The sequence below is a fragment of the Monodelphis domestica genome, chromosome X (genome assembly GCF_027887165.1).
Source record: "Monodelphis domestica isolate mMonDom1 chromosome X, mMonDom1.pri, whole genome shotgun sequence".
Classification (NCBI taxonomy): Eukaryota; Metazoa; Chordata; class Mammalia; order Didelphimorphia; family Didelphidae; genus Monodelphis; species Monodelphis domestica.
The window spans coordinates 85,487,220-85,513,241 of NC_077235.1; the positions used below are offsets into that span (position 1 = coordinate 85,487,220).

Consider the following 26,022-nt stretch of genomic DNA (forward strand, 5'->3'; position numbering starts at 1 on the left):
AGCCGATCTCATTCAGACAGATGTGAAGTGATTCGCTCAGACGCGTTTTCCTGATCCATTTGGTTTCCAAGCACGTCCGTCCCTGTAATGCCATGTAGCAAATGGATTTTTCGTTGGTTCTGATTTGCCACACTACCCTAGTAAGAGAACACATCTCACTTTAAGTGAGACCACATTAGAAGTTATTTTGTGGACAATTCCCACCAAATCAAAGCTGGATTTACAATCACTAACAGTAACAATCACAATTTCAATTTTCCCAGGGGCCATCAGCAGCCTGCATCTCAGATTATAGAGCCCACTGCTGTCATTGACCTTGCTTTCTTTTGTTTTTTTATCCCTTACCTTCCATCTTAGAATCAATACCGTGTATTGGTTCCCAGGAAGAAAAGCAGTAAGGGCTAGGCAACAGGGGTAAAGTGACTTGTCCAGGGTCATACAGCTAGGAAGTGCCTGAGGTCACATTTGAACCCAGGACCTCCCTGGCTTTCAGTCCACTGAGCCACCCAGCTGCCTCTGGCTTCACTTTCAGAGTCATGACAGTGATCTTAGCTGTGCATCCCTCTCTTTTTGGACACCACGAGTCTCTAAGGAATGGGTTGGGACTTGTCCTTCAAGGACAGAATGCTAGTATGCTCCTCTCAAATAATTCCATGCTGCAAGTTGAGTTTTATAGTTTCCATTTGGCAAACACTGTAACTTGACAGAAGTCTGTCTGTCCAAAGTTGCCAACAGGCATCTCTCGAAAAGAAAAAAGTTCCTCAAGTCCTTCACATCTTGATCAAAACCTTCCGCCACCGTCTTTCCTAAACCCGAAATCCTTGAGTATCCGTGTCTATGTGAAGAGCATCTCTTCACGGTTCATGCACATGGATTCCGATTTCCTTGAACTTCCCATCCCTCCATCTCTTCCTTGTTTCAACCTCTTGCATGCTGTTTTCCCTTCTATGCTTCTTGGACTTTGGTTTTTCTTTGATTACAGACTACCAACTGCAAGCTTTGGCACTCTGATTCTCCCTTCTCTTTCCCTTCACTACTTTCTTAGGGCTTCTCGTTTTATTTCCCAATCATAGCCTCGTCCAACGTTTCATGGAATCTCTCCTGTACAGCTTCCCCAATGCCATACCAATTCATCACGACACTTTTCCTTCTTAAGCTGCATGGTTGGCTCCTCATTTATTACCCCAGTCATTAAATTCTGCCTAGTGAGTCCTGACTAGCTTCAGATCTGCTTCTCCTCTAGCAGGTGAAATGACCTTCTGCTCTAACAATGCATCCAACACCCTCCAGGAAGTGGAAAGAGAAGTGTTGTCTGTGCCTGATCTTGCTTCTTCCTACCTTTAAACCTCCATCAAAATTCCACAACGATGTTTTAGCAGTTACGAAAACCTTTAAACCATAATTTGGAAATTTAAATAAAGATGCCACATTTCAGTTCCAATTTGTAGTCTCTAATTAGTTTCTAATACCATAAATCTCTACAAACTACAAAAAAGATTTCCTTACTTTTCTTGATTGCCATTTTATCTGCCATCTCCAACATGGCCGGAGTTGTGAAGGCTGAAGACAAAGAGAATCTCTTGCTCTTCCCTCTTGGTCTCCCATTGAAAGTCTGATGAAAAAGTCAGTGAGAGTAAGCCCCTGCTTACAGAGAGCTGGGAGTGCTGCTTTGAGACTTTGCTGGGCTTCTCCATCCATCTTGGTTTCCTTTATGTGCTGTCTCGTAGCAGATTTATGGGGGCTGAAGTGTTCCTCTTCAAACTTCCCCTTGGGGGATAGAGACTTTCTGAAGTGGAAGCCCACCTCACTACCTTCCAAATACCAGTTTCCCTCACTAATCTAAGCAAATAAGCATAGGATTCAAGTCCATGCTCATCCAGGGTTTCCTGGTGGCTACTGGCCATTCATAGACCAAATACCTCAGGAGGATGGAGGAGAAAGACAGGAAGAGAAAGAAAAAGGGAAAGATAAAAGGAAAACTACCACATTTTCATTTGCCAACCTAACATAAGCCACATTTTAGTTTGTAGCAGCTGCTTACCAAGTTCTTCAGTGATCAAGTTAAGGGGATGACTCACTTGCCAGTCAGGACAGCCTCGGCTGATTCTAACCTCTCTAAGTCTCTCCTTAGACCAAGCACAGCCTCTTAGTTTTCTGCAGTCAGAGCCTGGACTGGGTCCAACTTGACACAGGGAACTTCTAGGACTCACTAGGTTCTAGGTGTGTTCCAGGTGATCCCATATTGGTCAGTCCCGCCCATGCGCAGTCCTTAGAACCACAGAGACATATGCAGCTTCTGTAGTCTCTTTGGTTTCTTCTGGTGACCACCAGGAAATCCCACACCTGACACTATTTTATTGTCCATGAGAACCAACCCCCAAGTCTGAAGTTGTTTTAGAAGGAAATTTATGAAGTCATTTGGGAGCGAGCCAGAAAGGAAGGGTTGTTCCCTCCCCCGGGTTCTGGAAGGTTTACATTCTTGAGGACTCTGACAAAGGTGTCCACCTACGAGTTGAACACGAATCGTTTGACAAAGGTATCCAAGCATGAGTCACCCAGGATTCGTCTGACAAAGGTAGCCACACATGAATCACATATCCTTTAGTTAAACAATTTTACAGAAAGGGCATCTCGAAAGCCCGGGTGATTTAGATAGATATGAGCAGCAAACACATGTCTGAGTGGACCTCAAATGAGTCCATGACCTGGGGAACCCCAGACTCCATTGTGATCCTCTCCAGCATTCCTGGCCAGATGCTGGCATCAGGATGGCATTCTGGGTGTGAAGAGGAGTCACTAGGTAGACTCCAACAGCATAGTGATGAAGACGTTTTCCATCCAATATCATAACGTGTTCTTTCCACAGAGGTTTGGAGTTCATGGCCTCACCCTGTGACCAGAGAGGTCAGGAGAGGGGGGTGATGAGGCGAAGGACCAAGGCGGATGAGATCTTCCTGCATGAAGAGGCTTCCCAGTAATGAGCTTCCTGCTCATGGTGGAGAAGGCAGAGTGGTGCTGCCAGGTGAGGAATGAAGGCGGGATGGGATTTGCTTGTAAATCTATCTGCTGCCAAGTTTTTGACCTCCTCCTTTGAGAATTCATTGGTAGCCCGTTGGATTTCTTTTCTGAGACTGGGTTATTTCTTGTTCTGGTATCCCAGATGTGTTGTAGTTGTCAATGTTTATACACTTTCCAGTTCTCGGTATTATTGACACCGTTGGGGAAATAGTTGCTAGCTAATAGCATTATCTGTTTCTTCATTCGTTGTGAATTCTTCTTTTTCATGCTCGATGCAGGTAAGTTCATGCTCTTCTTTCTTCTTTCAACATCAGATTAGCTAGTTGTCTAGACAGTACTGTGCTGGAATTTCTTTTGAAGAGCTCCTCCCTGTTTTACCGGATGCTAGGTTGTTGTGCCTTTCATTTTTAGTCACTTGATTTTTGATTTTCAGCATGTAGAATAGGGTAGTTAATGGAGCTTAATTAATATTCTTCCTCTGTTGGGTTTGCTGGTTCTTTAGCTGAAGGCCCAATTTGTTGCTTTGTTCTTTCTTTTCTTGCTGAGTGTTTAGAGATGTCAATTTTCCCCCAAGGATCGTTTTGGTTGCATACCCAAACTGTGCTTGTCATCTTGCTGTATCATTGTCGTTAATGAAATTTTCTCATGTCACTGATTTGTTCTGACCCCCTAATTCCTTGGGAGTAAGTTCTTTTTATCTCCAGTTCATTTGCCGGCTCTCTTTTTGAGACTGGGCAGGCCCTCCTCCCCCCTTGTCCATCTCTGTATGGGGAAGAATGGGAGAGAATTGGCCAAAGGAAGCGCCCAGGAGTGGATGTCTTTCCATGTTCTGAGCTGGGCACAGATACTACACCAGGAAGGAGCCAGGGCGAATGGGGCCCTAGAAAGGGCCCATGTGCAAGGACAGCCCCTGGAGCCCTGGAAGGCATCCAGACTTAGGGTTATTCCACAGGAGTCACCAGCAATGGTTTAGCCAAGGTCTTGAGTCTATCCATTATTAAATGTTCAACAGTGTAAGTGCATTATGTTATCTGGAAATCTCAACAGCATTCGTACCTCATTGGGAAAGTGATCAACAGAGGCAGCAACATGCGATACAGGAGTAGAGGATCCAGATGGGACGGAGCCAGGCCAAGGGTCCCTTCTGGGCTTGCTATTCCTTTATTCCAAAGTGCTGTGCTGGGTCAGGGGCCACAGGGGGAGGTAGCTAGTTCTGCCTGTGGGTACAGGCAGTATGCAGATTGCTGGGGAGAGGGAGGGGTGGACAGGTGTGCCATGGAGATGTATAGATCCTTGGCCAGTGCTCTGAAGGGATGGCAATGGATTCCTGCAGTGGTGTTGAAGGTACTCTCTCATTGATAGGCCTCGTAATTAGGAGAGAATGTCTGATACCCATCAGTATGTAGACTTCGTATATGCCATTGGCACCGAATTGTAGCTCCATGGTTTCATCTGTCCACTGGAGACCTGCTTGGTGTGGGTGCCATAAGAGCCTCACATGGCATGGAGCCACTGGGGGCAATGGGCATGAAGGTAAAGGGGGCACATCAGGCCCTTTAAATCTGATCCGAGCTCCTCGTGTCACCTCAGAGTTTGGGAGTCTGTTTGATTTAGTGTCAAGGAGAGTACCACCTTCTTCCTCTGGCCTCTACCCTTCAGATGTGGGCATTCTCAGTCTGGTCTCGATACTCCCTTTCTCCTCCCCTCACTAGTTGCCATCTTTGACTCTATGCCCTATGAAGATCTCTCTGGACATGGGTTAGGGAAGGTGGAAAACAATGGAGGAGGGCAACACGATTTAAGAGCCCAGTTTCCTCTTCAACCTTGATCATTGGTCATTGATTTGCTTAGTCTAAGACCACACAGCACCCTCTCTAGGGATTTCTGGGTTTCAGCTCTATCTCCTCTTGGAGGCTCCACTTGGGTTTTGTCCTTCCCTGATTTCTCCTTGAACCTTCCCGTGGCCTAGTTCTTTTCCTTCTCTGGAACCCAGTTTTCTCATATTTAAAGAGAGGCTGATGGTATGTAGTATGACTTTAGAAACTGGAAATATGACAGATATCAATTTGGCTGAACAAGACCTGTGTTTTCTGCCGATGTGACTTACAGTCCTTGTTAGCTGCTTGGGGCACTGGGACATCATTATGAATAGTTTTTATTTTTTCATGATTAGGATCAGAAAGAGCAGGGGCAGCTAGGTAGCATAGTGGATAGAGCGCCAGGCCTGGAGGCAAGGGGATTTGGGTTCCAATCTGGCCTCAGACACTTTCTAGCCATGGGACCCTGGGCAAGTCACTTAAGCCCTTTTGCCTGGCCCTTCTTGCCCTTCTGTCGGAAGGTAAAGTTTTCAAAATTTTTTCGAAAAAGCACCTATCATCCAGAGACTAGAAACCACAGGTGAAATCTTGGCTGAGGGAGCGCTTTGGGAGTTTCGGTGACCCTCAGGATAGAGAGCTTTCATCATCTGGATGCTGTGGAATTCTAGGCCAGTTCATGTTTGGAGATTTATCTGTAATCTTCCCTCCCTTAAGATGGGACCCTAGATGGACCTAGGATATCCCATTGTCTTTGGACCTTGGAAAGATGGACATCACCTCTGACAGGAGATTGTTGTCATTGTTCAGCCATGTTTGATCTTTGTGACCCCATTTGGGGTTTTCTTGGCAAAGATACTGGAATGGTTAGCCGTTTCCTTCTCCAGCTCATTTTGCAGATGAGGAAACTGAGGCAGACAGGGTGAAGTAACTTGCCCAGGGTCACCCATCTAAGAAAGTGTCTGAGGTAAGATTTGAATTTGGGAAGATGACATGTCTCCCTGACTCCAGGCCACTTAGATGCCCCCCAACAGAAGCTCACAACTGAAAAAGTTCCTGGGGAGACCCAGTGATGGAGACCCTGTGAGCCTCATTGGCTGCAGGGGGCGACTTTCTTTTTTTGGCCAGAGCAACTCATGAGCAACACCAAGCAAGTCATCGAGGGGTTTCCATGCTATACCATGTGGAAGGATTCTCTGAGCAGCTTCAGCTTTTGCTGCCTCTAAGCCACCATCTTGGCTCTGCCCCTGAGGGGTTTGGGAGGAGTCTCCTCCTTCTTCCAAACCCCACTGAAAACAGAGAGCCAGGACAGATTGGCACGACTCAAGACTCTCTAAGGCCACTGACTCCTTTCCTCCTCCTAGCAAGTTTTCTCTGCTCATATATGATCTTTCAAACATTTCAAGGACCCGAGTCACGATACTAGCCGTCACTTGTGATGTCATGGCCTGACCTCTTCCGCCTCTCTTCTCTAGCTTGAGGTAGCCCTCTGCCCTCTGCCAGCTGAAGAGTCTGCAGTCCCTACTCTCAAAAAAGACCTTCCACTAGAACCTCACAGACCTTCTTTTGAAAACCTTTCCTACTGTCTTAGAATCAGTACTGCATATTGTGGTGAGGGTGGGGGGCAGCTGGGGACAAGTGACTTACCCAGGGCCACACATCTAGGAAGTGGCTTCCACAGGCCTTTATTAAGTGCTGACAGAGATCGGCTGGGGTTAGGGTTAGGGTTAGAAATCAGCATGAATTTAGGGTTAGGGAAGTGACAGTTTTGCACATGCTGAGTTGAAGACATCTATGAGACATCCTGTTTGACGTGCCTGATAGGCCGAGGTTCAAGTTAGAGAAGTAAATCTGGGCATCAGCAGCAGAGAGGTAGTCATTCAATTGTTGAAAGTTGATGAGTCCGTCCAGTGAAGCAGGGTAGGGGAGAAGAGGGCCGGGTGCCAGGTAACAGGTATGCCATGGAGAAAGACCCAGCAAATGATCCAGAGAAGAAGGAACACTCAGAACAGGTAAGAGGAGGCCAACCAGGGGAGAGCAGGTGACAAAGTCCACGAGAGAAGAGAGTATCAAGACAAGGATGCTCAGCGCTGTCAGATTGCAGGGAAAATGAGGATCGAGATAAGGCCACTAGACGTGGCCATTGAGAGGCTCTGGGCAGTTTGGGAGATGCCAGTTTCAGCTGAGTAGGCCAGACTGTGGAGTTAAGAGAGAGAATAGAAGGAAAGGAAGAGGAGGTACCTATAACGGACAGCCTTCTCTAGGAGGTTAGCCACAAAAGGGACGAGGGATATGGAATGGTGGCTAGTGGGGATAGACAGATCAAGTGAGGATGTCTTGAAGCTGGGGGTGACACATGGGCATAATTGTAGGCAGTAAACAGTAAAAATTGAGGCTCGGTGAGAGAGAGAGTGGGGACAATCTGCTGGGGAAGATGGGATAGAGTGGGATCACTTACGCATATCAAGGCACCATACTTGGAAAAAAAAGAGAAGGGTTGGGGCAGCTGGGTGACTCACTGGCTGGAGAACCAGGCCTAGCAATAGACGGTTCTGGGTTCAAATGTGGCCTCTGACCCTTTCTAGCTATGTGATCCTAGACAAGTCATTAACACTCATTCTACTTCTTCTGCCTTGGAACCAGTACTTATTATTGATTCTAAGGCAAGGATTTTTTTTAAAGAGAAGGGGCATTCCTTTAAGTGAGACAAGAACGAAGGAGAATATGGTGACAAAATGTGTCTGTGTGGTGTATGATGAGAAACAAGAGCAAAGGGGGAACTTTGGCAAATGGCCTCAATTGTTCAGGAAATATGAAGCAGGGGATTAGGGTTCTCAGCTGTGAGTATAGGGACCAGGGGCAGCCCTGGGAGGCATGCAGAGGGATGAAAAGGTTCGCAAGAGCTGTTGTGGAAAGTGGGGAAAAGGGAGGTAATTGGGGAGGTTAGGATTGCCTGGCAGCAGTGAGGGCCCAGTTGAGGCTATGTAAGATGAACTGAGTCAGCAGAGATTGGTGATTCCCTCCACTTTCATTCAGCAGCATGTGAGTAGGAGGAGCAAAGGCCAAGTTCAGGAATTCAGGTTTCCCAAAGTTTGGAAGGGCATAATCTTCAATAGGGTACAGGGGCAAGACCCTCAAGGGTATAGAGTTCAAATGCTTCGCTGAGGAGTCAAGATGGTGAAAGGAAGAGTGCAGATGACACCGAGGTAATATGTGGGAGAGAGCTGAGGAGCTGGGGGCCCGAAGAGTCTGAGGAGGACCAAAACCAGGGGGGAGAGTTGTAAGGCAGATGGACGGTCCAGACAGGGAAAGGCTCTGACGGGAGTTCAGTAGAGGAGTTATGTCCTAAGAAAATGGCTCCAGCATGAAGACTTCCAAGGCCTGAGTCAGGATTCAGCTCTTTCCAGGTGGGCTCTCTGGGTTCGAGGCCACTTTCCTCTGGACTCCAGAGGCACTGGTAGAAGACAGTGGTGCAGACTTCGAGGGCGAGGTTGTTTGTGCCAGCTCAACTCTGTGCTCCATACTTCTGTCTAAGCATTAATTAGGCCTAGTCTGCTCGTGAATATCAGGGGGACACAAAGCCAGGGGAGCATGAGCCATGCCATCTCTTGTCCACCACAATGGCTGTCGAACCTTAGGGTGAGGTGTAGTCCTTCGAGGACTTGGCCTGCTGGCGCTACTTGGGCTTGGAAGAACAGCTCCCAGGAATCCAGGTATGGATGTTCTTAATGGATTCCAACAACCTCATTATTGGCCCAGTTTTACACATAAGCGGACCAGGACTTCGAGAGACTTTGTGAGTTACCCATGTCGGAGGTGGGATTCGAATCCACGTTTCTTCAAGTCCACATTCCCTCATTCTTTCTTTGTTACCACATAGGCCCTTTTCTTTTCCTTCAAAAAGGTTTTTACAAGCCACTTACTGCTATTCCTCCCCCCCCAATCTCCAATAGAATTGTTACTTCTGACATGGAAAAAGTTAAGCAAAATTGCAAGTGTAAGCAATACTCAGCACCTGTCGTCCCCCGCTTCTGTAAACTGAGAAAGGAAGGCCAAGCATGCTTGCCTCTTGAAATTCAGTATTGTTATAACTCAGGAGCTCACTGTGCATGCTACCTAACTAGGTAGCACCCTGACGTCTCCCAGATGGTTTTAGGAATTGATGTGGGCAGAGGCCAAGCCCTCGATGAGCTGCCTTCCAGCTATGCCATAGCGAGGTGGCTTGGAGGAGCACGGAGCTGGCAGTGGAAAGGACCTCAGGGGCATCAGTCCAGCCTCTTCCTTCTATAGATGAGGAAAGTAAGGCCTGGAAATGCTGCCCAAGGCCACAGAAGTCCTGAGCCTCAGGAGGCAAGTTTAGAACCCGGCTCTCTGACTCGGGACTAGCCCAAGTTCTTTCTCCTGTATTCTGCATTCTGCAGACCCGCTGGAGAAGCTAGTCATCCTCTCCTCCACTGGAGGAAAGCCATTAGAAGGTGCCTTCTGACTGTCTCCACAAAGAAAGGGCAAAGGATGTACTTAGTGCTGTAAGCACAAGTCTCTTCACCTCTGCCTGCCTTGGTTTCCTCATCTATCAATGAAAAACCCTGGCAGTTTGGTGGCCAGCCCTGGAGTCAGGAGGACCCGAGTTCCAATCTGTCCTCTGACATTTATTAGCTGTGTGCTCCTGGGCAAGTGGCTTAACTCTGTTGGCCTCAGTTTCCTCATCTCTAAAATGAGCCGGGGATGGACATGGCCAACCGGCCCAGCATCCCTGCCAGAAACTCCCAAAGGGAGGCCCCAAGAGTTGAATCGGGCTGAACAACAAAAGATGTGCATACTAACAGCGCCCATCGGTCAGAGGACGTAGTTGGAGTCGGAGACCTCGGAGATTCTTTCCAACCCAGAATCTGTGGTCTCTTGAAGCCAGGAGAGGATGAGCCCAGCTAAGAAGTTTGGAAAGACATTGTGGCGCCGCCAGACTTGCTACCTCTCTGTCTGGGGCTCTCCCACAGCCGTAGCTGAGCTGGGCTCTCTGGACCTGGTGGAGGTCTGTCCTTGCCTGTGATCCCAGAATCCCAGAGTTTAGGCCACCTTTCCATCGGGTGCGAAAACATTGCCATCTAGTGGCCCAAAGGTTCCTCTTCCCTAGGCTAAATGGCGTTTAGAAGCAATTCATTCTGACCCAATCCAGCAAGGGCCAAAGCGCTGGTGTGTTCCAGGGACTGTTCTAGGTGCCGGGGACCCAGGCACAAGATGCCGTGGGGAGCTGCCAGTGTCCCACTGTCTTGAGAAACCATCTTAGAAACGTTTGCTGTTCCCTGGTCTGATGGAGAGGGAGGATGGCTCAGTTTGGCCCTCCCCAGCCAGCAGAGGCTCGCAGCCTCCTGGAAGACTCCTGGGCATTCTCTGGGCTGCCCATCTACTCCTGCCCTACAATCAAAGGCTTCCCATGGTGGAACAGGGATCCGTCGGCTCTTCCTTGCCGCCTGGGTGACATCTTGGAGGTCTGATGGGTCTGGGAGCACCCATTTCCTCCACTAGCTCAATCTTCAGTTTTAGGGGTCTCCCAAGCCCAGTTCCATTTAATCTCTTAATGTGATTAGCTTTCACAAAGGAGTATTTACTTCAAAGGTCTATATAACAAGAACGAGCATGACAAGACCTCCCCGCCCCCCCCCCCCCCCCCGCCCTCATGCTTTGCTTTCTGGGTAGTGAATGGGCTCATAGTTTAGCTCAGTTTCTGAATAGCATTACTCCCACCACATTCCAAGTCCCAAGCCCTCCTTGGGCATGCACCCAGAACACTGACTTCTGGGGGGCTTTGCTGCAGGCCTAGAATCCAAGCTCCAGGGTCCAGGGGGCTCCTAGGACTCTGACTCCAGCATGCCAGCTGAAAAGGCCAACTGAAATGAGGCCAGAATTCCAAATCCAGAGCCACGCACGAGGCCTACGGGAAAGGGGAAGGTGGCCATGGGCCACCCCGTTTCCCACATGATATCCTCGTGCCTCGTCTCCAAGGCTGGAAAGAATCTTCGATCAGAATGATTGGAAGACGAGGCCAGCCCAGAGTGTCTTCTACCAGAAGCAGCTCCCACGTGGAGGCTTCCATCTTAGGTGATCTGGGCGTGCCCCCAAACCTTCTTCCGCCCACATATGAAGGGCTAACCTTTCATGTAAGCTTCACTGGAGCCTGCCTATGAAATACCATTTGAGACTCTCCTCACCCAAATCCCACTGACTGGGAAATTCCGCCCACTCTCTGTGAGGTAATGGAAAGCACTCCGCCTTTTGCATGTGGAGTCCCCAAGCACCCCTCACTTCTTCCCATGGTTCTTTTCTTCCTGGGTCTGAACTGAATCAGTAGGTACCACTCTTGGAGAGTGGGGGGAGCATCTTGGCAGCCTGTGGTTGGCCCAGAGTATAATACTTTCTTTCTTCGTCTATTACTGATCGAGAATTGGGGTCTGTTGCTTGTTGGGGTGGTGGTCAAGGGAAAGGTGCTGGCAAAGTCTGTGCAAAGTCTTGGTGGGCCTAATCTAGACCCCAGGCACATGCCTACGGGTCTCAGGAACAGGGAATCAGGAAGGCTCTGGAATGGATGCTTGGAGGACTGATGTTCCCTGGTATTTATTTGCGTGGATTTTACCTCGTCAGGATTGTTTCTTTGCCCTACAGATTTAGGTATAGGTCTACAAATGGAGCACAAGTTCCCCTTTTTGGATGTTGGGGTTTGGAGAAGATGCTGAATCTGCCATCTGGTTGGTCCCAAGGCCCAGAAGCCCCCTGTTCTGAAGGCAATCTATGTGATTATTCTGCCTTTCAGTTTTGAATTCTCTCCCTCCCCTTTCCTCCCCCCACTCCCTCCTCCTTGTTATGTTCATCTCTACTTCCTGTTGTCCTTCAGTCATTTTCACTTGTGTCCTGCTCTGTGACCCCATTTAGGATTTTCTTGGTAAAGGTACTGCAGGAGGCTTGCAATTTCCTTTTCTACTCATTTTATTGTTGAGGAAACTGAGGCAAATGGGGTTGAGTGACTCAACTAGTAAGTGTCTGAAGCCAGGTCTGAACTCCGGTCCTCCTGTCTCTGGGCCCGGCTCTCTGTCCACTGAGCCACTTAGCTACCCAGACTTCTACTTATATGTCCCACTCAGGTGAGATCATTGAGTCCATTCTTCCTCTTCCACATCCCCTCTCCCAATATATCCCTCTTCCCCACCCTTTCTTCCATTCTTCTTTTAAGATCATCAAATGGAACGGAATTGCTCCCTGGTCCACCGTCAGATTAGACACTCTCCTTGACTTCTGATGTTGATGAACTTCTGGGGGGCTACACAGAGCCTGTAATGTAAGAGAATGTAACAAGTTTGGCCTCATCCCTTGTCCTAGTCCTTGGATGTTCTTCTCTTGGCCTGGGTGTTCTGTGTCTTGTTTTTTTTCACTTGTCTCTGCTGCTCCCCACCAAGAAGCAGCTGGCTGGCTCACCCCCTCAACTTTGGAGGCCAACTTTCCACAGGCTTTTCCTATCAAAGCCTCCAATGGCCCCCAGGAGACCAGGGTCTGTGAGTTTGCTTTGGGCCTTTCTCTCCTTCCCCCAGCATCCCCTTCTCTGCCAGATCTCTTCCTGGCTGGCTTCTCTCCCCATCTTGCCCTTCCTTTTTGTTCCATTGGCATCACTTTTATGAAATGCTGGTAGTGTCTGAGATAGAGGAAAAGCTGGAAGTTCCGCCATCGGTGTGGAAGTATTGAGAGAGGGATGAGTGGGGGCGAGTTTGGAACTGAGGGACTCAGTCCTCAAGGCTGTTTTCTGGAACCATTGGGAAGGGCAGCAGATGCTGGTGGTCCCCAAGAGGGAGCAGGCAATCTGCTTCCTGATTATTTGGCCCTTCCTGTTTGTTGATGGCACGTACGAAGAGTTTTGTCTTGGGTTTCTTTGTGTTTTTGTAACTAAATGAGACCAACCCCAAATATATGGAAAGGAAAGAGAGAACGAGAGGTAGAGTGAGTGTGATTGTGAGTGCGTATGTGAGTGCAATGCCAGTAATTGAGGAGATGTCCTCGTAGCTGCGGAAAAGCACTGCGTAGAGAAGTCGTGAAGTCGTCTCTCACCCGAGGCTGAAGAGGGCTTGTGGGCAGCAGGGGAGGCACGGAGCGGCCTGTGGGTTACATTTCTGAGAGCAACAACTGCCCTTTGAATTTCACTTTTTCCATTTTTTCAGCTCTCAATGGCTTTTGAACATTCGGCAATTCCGATTCTCTCTCTCCATCTTTCCCCCCATCCCTGAGGTGGTAAATAGTCTGCTCTAGGCGACACGCGAGCTGCCATGCACTAAGTACTTCCACATTTCTCCTGCTGCAACAGTAGTTTTGTAAGCTCCCTGGTGAGCTGGTTTCAAAGGCAAACTGTGGTTTGGCTCCCAAGGAATGAGACTGTCTCTTTGAGCCTGGCTTGGGAATGACAGGACCGCACTGGGGCACCTCGAGGCACTCCTTTTGCTGATGACACTCAGGAGGTTATTCCTGGAAGGCACGGGTGGATCAGGAGCTCCCAGGGAAAAGGAATGGGCATGGCCGTGGGAGTCTTGACTTTGTCACTGACCCCTTGTGGGACTAGAGGGCAGTCATTTCACCACCCTGCTCTTAAGCAGCTTTTTTGTCAGTCCCCCAGTAAACTTTGATTAAGCACCTACTATGTGCCAGACACCATGCTAAGCCCTGAGGATACAAAAAAGAGTCCAAAGATCGTCCGTGCCCTTGAGGAGGCCACAATCGAATGGGAGAGCCAACAAGCTCTAGGCAGAACAGGGAGGAAATCATGAATAGAGAGAAGACCTAGAATGAAGGGGCTCGGGAAAGGCTTCCTGCAAAAGATGGCTTTGGAGTCGGAACTTAAAGGAAGCCAGGGAAGACAATCGTAAGAGAGTGTTCCAGGCATGGGGCAGCCAGAGAGAATGCCCAGAGTTGAGAGATGGGGGGTGGGGGGCACTCTTCTTTGTGGAACAGCCAGGCATCATTAGACCCAAGAGTATGTGTCTGGGAGCAAGGTATAAGAAGACTATAAAAGTAGGAGGAGGTTCATGGTTCAGGTTATGAAGGGCTTTGAATGCCAAGCAAAGGACTTTATATTTGCTACTATAGGGGCTGATAGAGAGCCGGGTTCTAAACTTGCCTCCTGAGGCTCAGGACAGGAGTGCCGTCTTCAGTAACAGGGAAGGGGAAGGATGTGTTTAATGCAGACTGAGCCCAGCTAAGAGGGACATTCAGCCTCCTTGTCCCGGCTTCCGCTCTGGTCTCTGCTTACTATCTTTGTGATTGCAGGGAAGAGCAGGTCTTTTCATCTTTGAGCCCTTCATTTCCTGGGCTGTAAAATGAGTATAATCTTTGCCTTTTCAATGAGGATGGACTGCGGATGTGCATAGGTGGAAAGGGTCTCCACCTGGGGGAAATTCATTCTACAGCGCAAACCAATTACCAATTCAGTGAGCCTGCGGCCCACTGGGGACTGCCTTCATGGATTTCAGGATTTTTCTTGTATCTTGTTTTGATTACATAATTAAAGTTCAAGTATGATTCATAGGATAGTGAGAGCCTAATGAGGCTAACACATACAGATTCTGAAGTTTTGACTTTATCAGTCTATTAAAAATAGAATTCTGAGTTGACCGAAAGCTTTGTGTACTGGGTGTCCCAAAAGTCTTAGTGCAGTTAAACTATGCTATTAAAGAATCATCTGTTGGAGGAGCAGGATGGAATGGGATCACCTGAACAGGGAGAGGGGTTGCTAAGTAATTCCTTGGTAAGGGATAGGGCTGCTTCATCATGTGAGACAGGGCATTGAAGGAGGAGATAGTGGCAGAAGTTGGCATCTGAGGAGTTCATAGTGAACTCTGCTGAGAGAGTAGAGGGAAAAGAGGAGCCATGGAAGGTTTGAGGAGGGATGAGAAGATTTGGAAGAGCTGCTATGGAGGGAGGGAGAGGGAGTTGATAAGGGAGGGAGAGAATGATTGCCTGGCAGCAGTGAGAGCCCACTTGTGAGATTGTATAACATCAGTTTGGAGTCGCCCCCTGCAGAATGCTTGTGGGCCCAGGCTGAGCCTCTGGGGCATAATCAAGGATAGGCTAAGGGGGAGAGGGACTCAAGAGAGGAGACCAGTGTGGAGTCCAGCTGGATTATGAAAGTGGTAAGACTGGTAGAAGAGGAGAGAGTGGCTGATGTAGTTATATATCTAAAGCCAGTATTTAGGCATCCGTGAATATCCAAGTGGACCAGAAGGAAGTCTGGTATTTCCCTATAGCCCCTAGGAGAAGTATAAATGACTTCATTAGAAGCAGCATCTTTCCTTGGCCTTTTCCACTGTCAAAAATAGCAGAAGTTTTAAGGCTACTGAGCTATCACAAGTCTTTTAAGTACATTCCTTTGCCCAATAAAACATTTGAAAGCTAATCCCACATATCTTAGGTGGCCAGGGTAAATGTCACAGTGCCCAGAGACCTGGGCCTAGAGTCAGAAAGACCAGAATTCAAATCGGTTTCATTAGCTCTGCGACCTTAGGCAAGTCACTTCACCTATCTGCCTCAGTTTCCGTCTCTACAAAACGGAGATGATAACATCCTCTAGCTCCTGGGGTTGTTGTGGCTCCTGGGGGCCAAAAGAGGTCATGTTGGTAAAGTGCCTGTGCACAGTAGGTGCTCTAAAAATGTTATCTAGATATAGATATAGATATAGATATAGATATAGATATAGATATAGATATAGATATAGATCTTGGGTCTCAAATGGAAGCAGCTGAATTTTGTTGCTTTTCCCAAAAGAGGAGTGAGTGTTCAGTCGTCTATGACCCTTTGTGACCCCATTCGGGGTTTTCTCAGCAAAGATGCTGGAGCACTTTGCCGTTTCTCTCTCCAGCTCATTTTACAGATGAGGAAACTGAGGCCAGCAGGGTTAGGTGACAATCTGAGGCCAGATATGAATTCATGGAGATGAGATGAATATTCCTGACTCCAGGCTCAGCCCAAAAAAGTGAAGTGTCCTGATTCGTGAAACACGAACACGTCTACCTTTTTATCCCTCCCCATCCTAGAGGATGTGGATTGTCTTCAGATCGCCTGGAAGGCTGTGATACTCTGTGGACCCAGTCTTCTACGTGAATGTCAAGCTGTGAGCCCAGGGAGCAAGGAGATAGCAAATGGAAGGAAGGACTCAGTTTCCTCGGTCAGCCAGATTAGGAAGGTGGCAGGGACCAGTCCCGAGTTCAGAATTCGAAGGTCGCAGTAATACAGCCCTTTGTACTTGTACCCCATTAAAGTGGTACAAAGGCACGCGATGCTGCAGCAGTAAAACTCCTCTTGTTAAGGTCAGAGAAACTTGCTAGGAAAAGAGGAAGGGCACCATTGTAACAGAATCGGCGGCCAAGCCCAAAGTCATGGACTCATCTAGCACACCTCCAACAGAGGCAAACACCCTCAGCCATGTTCGATTTCTGGTAAAAGTCACAGATACCCATTGGAACAGCCACTCAGACAACAGAGTTCCAGAGCACTCAGCAAGTATCAGAGCCAAGCTCCGAATCAACCAGGTGGGAAACAATCCTATTCACGAGGGACACAATGGGGAAACTGAGTCAAGAGGCTCATTTGCCTGAAACATAAGGCCCTCTTCTCAGCCTTCCCAGCCATCTATATCCAGCAGGAGTGTCTTACAAATCTCATTTCTTTCGAGGAGCTCATGACATTTCTGTAGATCCTGGATTCCAGGATTTACAACCACCAAATAGCAATACCTGAATTCAAATTCAGAGCCAAGCAAATCGCAGGTTCACCTTACCTGGCGATTTCTTCTCCTTATAATTCCGAGCAGGTTAACAATAGATAAAAGATATTTACCTTCAGTCCTTACATGTATATTCAAAGTCTTTGCAGTTTTCTTTTCTAATTTAAGTCCAACTTGGTGTAAAAATTAGAACTTCCTGTCTGTGTGACCCTGGGCAAGTCACATGAGCCCAATTGTGTAGCGCTAACCATCCTTCCATCTTAGAACTGTATGGTATCAATTCTAAAAGCAGAGCGTTGTAAGAAATTCATCATTAGCCTTCATAGAATAATTAATTCATTATGTTTCCTATTTTTACATCTCTAGTTCACTCAAAAGCGCAGCACTGGCTGCTGTAAGGCTCCAGACTACCACGGCCAAATCTTAAAGGGTGATGTATTGCCCCACAGCAAAGATGGAGTCTTTCTTTCAAAGTGAGACTGGAGTTTTTCTCAGAGACGTGACTGCACTATGAATTCTTCCAGGTAGAGTTTCCACAATTGTCACAGAAATCGTTTCTATGCTATAAGCACACTCTTCTGTGCCTCACGTGCCCTCCCCCCCACCACCACCACCACAGGCCCGCTTTGGCCTTGAGGGTCTGGGATGGAGTCGGGGATCTCAGTTTCTCAGGAGAAGCCAATTTATTCTTTGAGAATTTCCAAGGCCCTCATTAGTTACTACATTCTCTCAGCTTCTCCTTTCACCAAGCCGATAAGATTTTATGACTTTACCAAGGCCAAGGATCAGGCAAGTTCCCAGAGGCCTTTGCAGATAATGAGAACTCCCAAGGTCTTTTGTACTTTTCCCAAGCAATGAGTTATGATTATCCTTCATTTGAAAGCAAAATATGTCCAATTAAGCATTTGACTGTTTTTAACCATGAAGACAACAGTCTCTAATAAGCACTAACTTCAAGGCCGAACCTCACAGTGTTCAGATCACTAGGGGGACTGATCTTGGAGTAATCCAAAAGCAGCACTGGCCAGGGGTCATTCTTCAAATGAACAGCATTGCTCATTCAGTGGCTTCTCAACGTGACCACGTTGTAAAAAAGAAGAGGACTCGCACACATACTGCAAATGCAGCGGAATTCACTGTAGACATAGAAAAGCCATGGGGTGACGCGAAGCCTCCAGGCCGACAAAGACCAGAAAGATTAGGGTTAAGGATGGCTTTGCTAAATTTGGTCATTTTCTTTTTTTATATTTTTGAAATTTTTATTTAATTAGATGATTTCTAATATTTTCCCATGGTTACAAGGCTCATGTTCTTTCCCTCCCGTCCCCTCAACCCCCTCCTGTAGCTGGCATGCAATTCCACTGGGCTTAATATGCGTCCTTGATCAAGACTTATTTCCTTATTATTAATATTTGCACCAGGGTGATTGTTTAGAGGCTACATCCCCAATCCTATTCCAATCAACCCATTTGATCAAACAGATGGTTTTCTTCTGTGTTTCTACTCCCACAGTTTTTCCTCTGGATGTGGATAGCATTTTTCTCATAAATCCCTCAGAGTTGTTCAGGATCACTGCACTGCCACTAATGGAGAAGTCCATGACATTCAATTGTACCACAGTGTATCAGTCTCTGTGTACAATGTTTTCCTGGTTCTGCTCCTTTCACTCTGCATCACTTCCTGGAGGTTGTTCCAGTCCCCATAGAATTCCTCCACTTTATTATTCCTTTGAGCCCAATAGTATTCCATCACCAACATATACCACAATTTGCTCAGCCATTCCCCAATTGAAGGGCATCCCCTTATTTTCCAATTTTTGGCCACCACAAAGAGCGCAGCTATGAATATTCTTGTACAAGTCTTTTTCCTTATTATCTCTCTGGGGTACAAACCCAGCAGTGCTATGGCTGGATCAAAGGGCAGACAGTCTTTTAGTGCCCTTTGGGCATAGTTCCAAATTGCCCTCCAGAATGGTTGGATCAATTCACAACTCCACCAGCAATGCATCAATGTCCGACTTTGCCACACCCCCTCCAGCATTCATTACTTTCCATAGCTGTCATGTTAGCCAATCTGCTAGGTGTGAGGTGATACCTCAGAGCTGTTTTGATTTGCATTTCTCTGATTATAAGACATTGAGAAGACTTTTTCATGTGCTTATTAATAGTTTTGATTTCTTAAAATTTAAAACTTCCAGGGGTAGCCAAGAGACTCAGTGGATTGAGAGCCAAGCCTAGAGATGGGAAGTTCTGAGTTCAAATATGACCTCAGACTCAAGTCATTTGATCCCCATTGCCTAGCCCTGACCACTCTTCTTGGAATGGTACACAGCATTGACTGTAAGATGGAAGGGAAGGGTTTTTTTTTTTAAAAGCAACTCAAAACTGCTGGCTACAAATAGCCACTTTGGGGCCGCATAGCTAAAACCTTCAGACCACTCTCAGTTCTATTGATTCTCTAGTTAGCAAAATCACGTTCTTCCCTTCCACTAAAAATGATCCATTTGTCACTCTCTGGTGGTGGTGGGAGGAAAGAGCCAGAGAGCCAGAGAGCACCTTAATTCGAGGGGACTATAAATCCTTCCAAACCCCACAGGACATTTAAATATTTTGAAATGATACATATCATAATTTCAGAAATGCAGAGCAAACAGATTCACCCTAATTAATTTACATATGCTATAAATTTCTTCTAATCAGGATGGAAAAGGAACCTCTTATCTTTTCTATTTCCCAGCCTGGCCAGGATGAGAAAAACAAAAATGGAATTTTATCTTTTGAAAGCTTTCAAACACTCAGCAGTTTTTCTTGCCTATTTTTTTAAAACTTTATTTCCCACTGAAAGATTCATGAAAGGGGTAGGAGAAATCCCTGCTTTTTGGGAAGGCATGTTGGCCATCGGAATCATGGGAATTACTGGCACCAAGAAGTCATCTGACTTAAGCCTATGGAATATTTCCATTTCCAAAGATATTTCTGGGCTCAGGGATGTTATAGAAGTGCCGTTACTCCAGTCCACACATATTTTTCAATTTCTTTATAGACAGGCCAGCTCATAATTTCTCGGCGTGTATGTGTGTGTATAGACGTGTGTGTGTGTGTGTGTGTGTGTGTGTGTGTGTGTGTGTGTGTAGCATGGTAACAAATGGGATGCCAAAATCTGGGGGTAATTTGGAAATTTCCAATAAGTGGCTTCGTCTATCCCAGGCTAAGTCTGGATCTCCTCTACCAAAGCTCTCCTGGGAGACTCATATAATGCAACCAGCACAAGGCAAAGAGGACAAAACGGAGAGGCCTTATAGGGAAGGGCAGGGGGGGGGAGCTGGGGCGGGAATACCTCCCATGCAGGCACATGAATTCCTCTGAACACACGGGTTTGGCCAAAAGTTTGTTTACTGGGGATAATTTTGACTTGCAGACTATGGCTGCCCTAAGTGTGTAGGCACAGAACTGACACATGAGCAGCTTTCCAAGTTTTCTAACTCAGACAAGCTGGAGCCTAAACACTTTGTCTCTGTGCCTCAGATAGCAGTAATTAACTCCTAGAAATATTTCCTCTTGAGACATGGAAGACAAGTGGCAAACAGAACTCTTCCAAGTCCACCCCCAACCAGCTGCTAAAGGAATATTTCCCATTGATAATGAAATCATGCTTCGTGCACTCTCGGATAACGTTTTTGATTTATCTTCAGGCTCTCGGCATGATTCGTGGCCACCTGGCTCTCCCTGGGATGGAGAGTGATCCAAAAGTTCATTAAAGGTGAAAAGCACGGGGCATGTGAGAAGGAGTTAGCCGAAAGTCCATTCCCCACTCTCTTCTCACAGAAGGGAAGAGGGGCCAAGGAAAGTGTCCTCATAGATCCCACTTCTTACACCGGAAAATGGTGCTGGAATTCAATTTGCAGTGGACCCTCCTGGGTCCCTTCTTTTTTTTTTAAATATATTTTATTTGATCATTTCCAAGCATTATTCGTTAAAGACATAGATCATTTTCTTTTCCTCCCCCCCCCACCCCCCGTGGCCGACGCGTAAGTCCACTGGGCATTAGATGTTTTCTTGATTTGAACCCATTGCTTTGTTGATAGTATTTGCATTAGAGTGTTCATTTAGAGTCTCTCCTCTGTCATGTCCCCTCAACCACTGTATTCAGGTAGTTGCTTTTCCTCGGTGTTTCCACTCCCATAGTTTATCCTTTGCTTATGAATAGTTCCTGGGTCCCTTCTTTCCAAGATTGGTGGGCATGGGAGGCCTGGCTCAGTAAGCAGGCAGGAGTCTGGAGATAAGGGGAAGAGAAGGTATTCCGCTAGCTGGGTGAACACTGCATATGGGCCGATTTACAAGGGATGGCCAGGAGAAAAGGCATTTCTGTTCACCTCTTTCAGGTGGCCTTCTGTAGCTTTGCAAGAATGGTTGTGGATGTTGCAGCAAAGGTTGGTTTCACATTAACTGAATTCCAAGAAGGGGAGAGCAAAGCATTTCTCAGGGGGATGCTTTTAGAACAAAGTAGCCTGTCCTTGGATGTATTCATTTTCCAACTCGTGGAATGCAGAATAACAGATATCTTCACAGCTTCTCTCCAACCGGTCTTTTCCCACAGTATAATCCAAAGCTGGACTGCCATATGTTTTGCAGATTGGATGGCTTGCAAGGGGAAGAAACTTGAATGTGCAAAAAAGAACGAAGCTGTCCCGGCCCATAAAATAGAACCCAGGAGTTGTGTCTGCCCGCTGTTCCCCAAGGGAGGGACGGCAAGCAGAGCAGAGTTGTGTCTTGAATGTGCTCATAGGGAGGGAGCAAGGGAAGGAGGGATGGTGACTCTTTTCTCTCTCTGTCAATGCCTCAGCCATTTCTGGTGCCAGGAAGAGAGAACCTGTAGTGGCTATTGCTCCATCGCATGGCAGGGAACACACAGCCCCCAAAAGCAGCTAGAATGTGGCACTAGTGAAGTAAAGCTTGAAAATCTCCTGGGTTTTCCCCTCACACTTTAAATATGCGCTCTGCCCAGTTTCTTCATCATGGGGCACATGGAGAGACACATGTGAACTGGAGGCTACAGGAAGGGGTTTTCTTTCTCTTCTTAGAAATAAACATATCCTTTCAATCTGAGATCAATTCTCCTCATAAATTACTCTTAAAAATTAAAACCCAAGTCACTGGCTCAGTGGATTGAGGGCTAGGCTGAGAGATAGAAGAAAGGTCTTGGGGTTCAAATCTGGCTTCAGGTACTCCCTTGCTGTGTGACCCTGGGCAAGTCATTTAACCTCTCTTCTATTGCGCAGCCCTTACCTCTCTTCTGTCTTGGACCCAATACACAGTATTGATTCTAAGATATAAGGGAAGGGTTATTAAAAAGCCCAAGCCATTGTGGCCTGAATATGAGTTAGAAAAGGTGAAAACTGGCAGTGTTTTAATATTTTGAGGTTGCTTCTTGTATCCCCAAACACATTTAGAGTAAAGCTACTCATTTTACTGCTGTAAACCACTCCGAACATATGCCATCTTTTCATTTTCCCACAAAAGGAAGCCTTGCCAGCACGGCCACCTGGAATTTGGGAGTCTCAATCTGGCAAAGGCTCTGTGCTCCATGGAGATTGATAGTTTGTTTCCTTTAAAGGCCGGAGCTTCCATATTCCGATCTCTTTAGATGATGTGGGCAGCTCTCATTCTCCCTTAATTTCCCTCTCACAATACAATGGAAAAATGACTTGACCTCCCCCCCCCCAAGCAAACCACAAAGCAACATGAAGAAGTCCTGTTGAGTGAATTGAAGAGAAGCTCACTCCCTCCTTTACACATTGCAGCAGGTGTGCCCTGGCCCCATTATCGTAGGGCCAGTTTTCTGGTCACTCTCTTCTTCATTGTCAGTGGTTCGGGCCCCCATCAGCTGAGTTCTTGCCACTTGTTTGAGGGATGTTGCTCGCCTGAGCTCCAGTTCACCCTGAAGAGTGGCAGGGACAAAGGGACGACGATGGGCATTTCCACCAAAGCACCAAAGGAATACCACGTCAGCTCGGTCTCTGGAAGAGAAGGCTCAGCTTAGCTCAGTTTGTACAATTCTTTCCACTCAGTTCGTGTCAGGACAGTGTGATGCTCAGTGATCTCGTCCACAGTCTTGAAGGCACTCCTGAAGCTTCCTCCGTACTTCCCTGGTGCTGGCTCAATCACAACTTTCTCCTTGCTACTGTGGCTCTCTCTTCTGTGTTCAGAAATTCAATTTCTTGCAACTGGAAAGGAAAAGAAGGAATAATGAATAGGAGAAAGGGGGGCATTTCTTAGAGCCATGTGACCTCAGAGGGAAGAAGGTCCTGAACTCTTCCCCTTTGGGCATGGTCAGTCTAGTGCTGGCCATTGGGCTTGTGGGCTTGCCCTGATGCAAATGAAGCCAGAAGGTGACAGGAAAAGTCAACGGGGGTCTTTGGGAAGATGCTGACCGATCATTGAAAAAGAACTGGCTGCCAAATGTCCGGGTATTCTCCATAGTCCTCCAGGCTCCTTCTCTTGTGTGCCCTCATGATTCTCCAGGGTCCTCCAAGGAAGGAGATGCCATCTGAGCAAGGTACTGACATCCGGGCCAGCATTAAACAGGTCGGCATTTTGGGATTCAAAGAAAAGAGTAACAATTCAATATGGCTGTTATAGAAAAAGAAAACTGAGTGCTGGGTTTGAGTGACTTCTCTGGGGAAAAGGCAAGTTTGCTGCCAGATCCATATCCCTACCCTTCTGCTAGAAAAATCGGACCCATGATTGCAACGCTGGTGAGCTTCTTGGATCAAAGCAGGCAACTGAGAAAAGTGAGGAGCACTCACTCATCCGTCACCTGTTCCACACATCCTGCTTCACTGTGTGGCAGTATAGACACCCCTAACGCCCAAGAGGCAGGGGTGGCCAAAGGCTGGAACGTGGAGCGGGATGGAGGGCTGGCTTCCCTAGCATTCTGTTGGCAGTAACGCCAATCTGGCCAAAGCCCAAGGGTGGGAGAACTGTGTCTTAGAACTGAGAAAATAGAAAAGAAGGAAAGGGGGCTGAGCAACAGGAATAGTGCCCAGGGGTTCTGATGGCAGGGACAAGTGGGGGCTCCGGGGACATAATGAGAGCTGACAAATTGAACTGAAGATGCAGGAAAAGCCAGCAGAGGAGCTTGGAAGAGTTGCTCAGCATAGCTTTGGGGGGCACTGCCAAAGAGGTACCATGGAGAGGACCCGTCTGTGACTTACTGTGCACACAGTAATGGAAGCAAGTTGTGCTTTGTTCAGGAAGCTGGTCTATTACTAAGGCAGTGGAATTGTTTTTGTTTTAAAGATGTCCTCCAAAAGGAATTGGGTCTGAAAAAGTATTTCAATTTGGTTCTCTGGAGAATTCATGGGCAGTGTTTGGGAGATGTATTAACTGACAGTTGGGAAGGTCAGAGTTCAAGCCCTAATTCACAGCAGTCGCCACCTTCCCAGAGCCTCAGTGTCCTCATCAGTAAAATGGGCACAGTAGAGTCTGTGTGAGGAAGAAAGTGCTTGAAAAAGCCGACTGCCACACCAAGGCGAGCTGTACTGATATTGCTCAGCAGAGCCCTCCCTGACCCCACCCAGGCCCAGCTAAACCAGTTCATTTCTCCCCCCATTTTGGCACCCAGACTCCAACTTCCCTTATGTCCCTTCCCAGCGTTTGGTGGCTCGCTAAGTGGGGCCTCACGTCATCATCAGACCTACCACCTGACATGCTCACAATGCAACTTTAGCACCAATGAACGGCTCTTGTGTTCACTGCAATGTTCGCTGGCTCAGTGGATGGAGCACCAGGCCTGGGTTCCAGGGTGGCCTCAGACATTCCTAGCCGGGTGACCCTGGCCAAGTCCCTGAACCCCCAGTGCCAACCCTCCCGTTCTTCTGCCTCCGAAGTGGATTGAGCCTAAAATTCAAGGGAAGGGTTCGAGAGCAATGGTAGAACGCGGGGATGCCAGTCAGGACAGGGCTACGTAGGTCCCTCTGGGCAAAGGACGGGAAGGGGAAATAGGAACTGCGGAGCATCCATGGGCCGGCTCAGTCTCGCGGGGATCAAGTGCACGTGGACTTCGGGCTCCGGGCTCGAGCGCCCCCGAGCTGGGCGGGTAGCCTCTCAAAGCTGGCAACAACCTGGAGAGTCTCCTGCCAGTAAAGCTGCGCGTCATTCCGGGCGTGCAGCACAAGGGGGCGCCGGGCGCCGGGCAAGGGCCTGGATGCCCCGCCTCCTCTGCAGCACGTCCCTGCCTGCACCGTCGTGCGCATGCGCCTGGGGAGGTTGACTGCAGCCTACGCTCTGGTCCATCCCCTCCATCTGGTCAAGATGAGAAGATGCTCTACTGGATGGAGGTAAACATCCTCCCAGCCCCCTGGCTGGCTCAGCCCTTGACGCCTGCGCAGTGAGGGCGGCAGCCTTGACCTGGGAAGGGGGCAAAAGCGCTGAGCTGCCTCTGTTGAGGCAGTGTCGCTGCCCCCCCCCCCCCCCCCCCCCCGTGACGGGGTAGGGACAGTAGGCGCCACAGCTGCATGACACATGCATTCCCCCACCTCAGCCCCACCCACTCCCTCCCGTAGCCAGTAGACACAGCGCACCGTTACTACACAGAGCCCACAGCTCCTGCGCCTGCATACGGAGAGAGCCACCCCCACATACATGTAACACACGGAGCCATGCGAGCACCTCCTAGCACCCCCCAATCCACAAACAGGCACACACGTGCAACGCACACCCCAGCCGCCACCATACATGGGAACACACAAGTACATGTTAGCATGCATAGGTAACCATACCCGTGCTTCTCCTCCCATACACACACATACATAAACATCCATGAATACCTGTGGGCACAACCGGAGAGGTACCTGACCCCCAGCAAATTGGCACTGCACTCATGCAGACACGGGCATAGCCACACAGGTGCACGTGCACCACAGACAGGAACATGTGGACAGACACAAGCCATTCCCACATACATGGCACAAACATACATGTTCCTCACAAGCTCAACAGAAATACATACCACACACATACACCTCACACTCACTACCCTCCCCAAACACACACAAACATGCCAACATGCATCCCTGCCCACACATATGTAGACACATCACACATACACACACAAATAAACATGGCCCACAACACAAATAGACAAACCCACACAGCTGCATATGCATAATCTTACCCCCTCCAATACACATTCACACATACATACTCCTTACATGTCTCCCACACAGTGGACATGCCACACACACATTCATACATACATACTTCAGCTATAGCACACACACACAAATATGTGTATCACACAATAGAGAAACACCACTGCAACCATGCACACCTATGCACATTCAGCTCACACCTGGAGACACGCAACCCACAGATTTCTACATATACCCTCCAATCCCTCTCCCCATACCAGTCCACGTACCACACACATACATACATTCAT

At 47.9% G+C, this 26,022-nt stretch overlaps 1 long non-coding RNA gene across 1 annotated transcript in view; it reads left to right on the forward strand.

The window, feature by feature from the left end:
• The window catches only part of LOC103101662 (uncharacterized), a 106,490-nt gene that overhangs the window by 32,039 nt on the left and 48,429 nt on the right, over positions 1-26,022 (forward strand). The window contains exon 3 of the long non-coding RNA XR_008914435.1: positions 2,867-3,022. This is a non-coding gene — a long non-coding RNA (uncharacterized LOC103101662). The remainder of the gene's footprint in view (positions 1-2,866; positions 3,023-26,022) is intronic.